We start from the raw sequence: 2890 nt of genomic DNA on the forward strand, positions 1-2890 counted from the left end.
GCCCTGCACCCACACCTGCAGCCCGGGCGCTGGCACCTGCACCCACGCTGCAGCGCGGTCTGAGTCTCCACGGAGCTCGGAAGGCTGGGCTGGGCGACGTGGGGGTCGTTCTGTCCGCCAGCCAAGGCGTGACGGTGGACGCCGGGCACCACAGCGAGGGGAGGATCGGGCGCCCTCCCTGCGTCCACGAGCCCCCTGGTGGATCCTCCTGAGCTTGGTCTTCTGTGTGGACGTTCCCACCCCGGCTTCTGTTTCCTGTGAACCCCCCTCGCTGCGGCTCCCTGCCAGGTGGGGAACCCAAGCTCTACCTTCTCCCTGCCACTGCCCAGGGGGTGGCATCCCGGCCAAACCAAAGGCTGCCAGGGTTCTGGCGACCACGGGCCCCCGGAGGCGAACGGCACGTGCTCTGGCGGTGAGAGCAGCAGGTGCGTCAGGGATGCGCAGAGCCCAGGCTGGCACCACGCCGAGGTCGGCTCCAACCACCGCGGGGCTGCCGCGTTGGCGACGGCGCTTTCGGCCGTGGATGGTGCTGTGCAGGGTCTGTGCGTCCGCCCGAAGGACCCGGTGGGGACGCCGGACAGGGTCTGTGTCACCAGGACAGGTAAAGAGGAGCATCTGTGCTGAACCAGTGTGTGGGGAGCGGGAGAGTCACTCCCCAGGCCGGGAGGGCCAGGCTGGGGCGGCACAGCTGTCCTGGGCTGGGAACAAGGTCTGAGCTGTCCTGCTGTTGCCCGGGGACAGAAGGCCCGAGAATCCCTGGGCACAGGTGCAGGCAGAGAGGCTCCAGCAAGAAGAGCTCGGCCCGGCAGCTGCACGGCCACGCTCCAGATACACGCTGGGTTCTACAGTGAGAGCATGTACCGTGTAACACGCTATGGTCACACGGGGCTCCCGGACCCACGGCGAGAGTACGTGTAGCACGCCATCGTCACACAGGTGCCTCCCGGGACCCACGGCGTGAACGCATGCTGTTCCCCTCCCAAGGTCGGCGGTCCCCCCCTCCCGGTTTGGTTTGGCAAGGATGCCGGTGACTGGGAAGCGGGCAGTGACAGGGAGGAGGAGGAGCCTGGGTTCACCAGCCGGGCAGGAAGCATCTGCCAGGGGGTTTGCAGGAACAGAAGCCCAGGCGGGACGTCTGCACATTCGGAAGAGCAAGTTCAGGAGAACCCCCCAGAGGCTCGTGGGTGCCGTCTACGTTAGCCGCGGAAGGCTGTGCCTGCCGCGGGACCCCCCTTCCGCGGGACCCCTGAAACAGCACCGTGCTGCCCAGCCTGCAGCGTCCCGGGGCGGAAGCACCCAGACACGTCCAGTGGCCCCAACACGGATGCTCCCTGACAACCCTCCTGAGGGTGTCCAACTGGGGGAAGCTGACAGAGCCCACGCTCATGCGGGGAGTGAAAGCAGCCAGGAAACACCCCCTTCTCTCTCAACACCGCCCCCACAAATACCCCAAAATAAGCCTGTAATTCCTCCATCACCCCTCAGACAACACGCGTTTCACACAATGTCTGTCCTCGCTCCCGAAAAACGTGGAAACCCATTTTCTGTACAATGAAGCAAACTTCTGTAAACAGAATTCACGGTTTCCCAAAAACTGACTTGTTAAAAATAAACAGTCCTGCTGAAACAACGCAGACTCTGGTGAAGGGGCTCAGCCTCCTGGAGGTGGACACACAGGTGCATCCTCACCGCAGCCCCCCCGCAGGAGAGCCAGGGCCCCGCTCGCAAGGCAGAAGAGCGTCTTCATCCAGCCACGTGCGAGCTCATCACCTAATTGACTCCGCAACCAGCAGACACGGACCTCCCACCGTCTAAAGCAAATACTGCACGAGGCTGATCTCACTCTCAGGGTCTGCAGGTTAAGAGCATTTTAAAGAAACCAGCCTCACCCTTATCCACTTACAGGCAAAATGTCAAAACCTGGAAGACAGAGGTCAAAAACTCTGAAGGCGTTCAAAGTTGATGTGATCCGAGAGAAAAAATTTCAACTAAAATATCAACAGCAAGTGGGTCTCCCTCCCCCTTCAAGCAGGACGCTTCGGTTCAACTTGAGGTTTAGGCCACTAGTTCCAGACTCCTGGAAGTGAGTGTGAAAAGCGGGTCTGACGGACCACTTGGGTGTGAGACGCCCGCCACGCACACCCTGCTGTCACGGGAAGACTCTTACACGTTTAAACCACATGGTACGTGTAAAACTAACTTATACAATATACGCGGGGTACAGACACAAATGTGACTTCCCTGAGCACTAATGAGAACTGAGATTAAATTTCAAAGCCGGCTGGGGCGGAGGCTCACGCCCCCAATCCCAGATCCAGGTGGGTGGATCACCTGAGGTCAAGAGTTCAAGACTGGCCTGGCCAACAGGGTGAACCCCCGTCTCTACCAGAAACGCAAAAATTAGCTGGGCCTGCTGGCGCAGGCCTGTCCTCCCGGCTATTCCGGAGGCTGAGGCAGGAGAATCACTCGAACCCAGGAGGCGGAGGCTGCTCTGAGCCGAGATAGCGCCGCTGCACTCCAGCGTGAGCAACAGACAGCGTCTCAATATAAATAAATAATACATAAAACTAAAAACAAATTCCAAAGCCCGCGAGTGACTGAATAAAAACACGCAGCATAAATAGTACGGTATGTGAGTGATATCTCAACCGACTCTTTTAAACCAGCTAGCCAGTGGGAAGGAATGCTGGGTATTGCAATAACGCCGGGGAAGTTTCACCCGCCCGCCGCCTTGACAAAGGGTGAAGGAGTTTCCGGGGGTTTATGACCAGCAGTGCAAGGTGTTATTTAAATTAAAAAAGTCGCCGGGCGCGGTGGCTCAAGCCTGTAATCCCAGCACTTTGGGAGGCCGAGACGGGCGGATCACGAGGTCAGGAGATCGAGACCATCC

The sequence above is a fragment of the Colobus angolensis genome, unplaced genomic scaffold (genome assembly GCF_000951035.1).
Source record: "Colobus angolensis palliatus isolate OR3802 unplaced genomic scaffold, Cang.pa_1.0 Scaffold223, whole genome shotgun sequence".
In the NCBI taxonomy this organism is placed as follows: Eukaryota; Metazoa; Chordata; class Mammalia; order Primates; family Cercopithecidae; genus Colobus; species Colobus angolensis.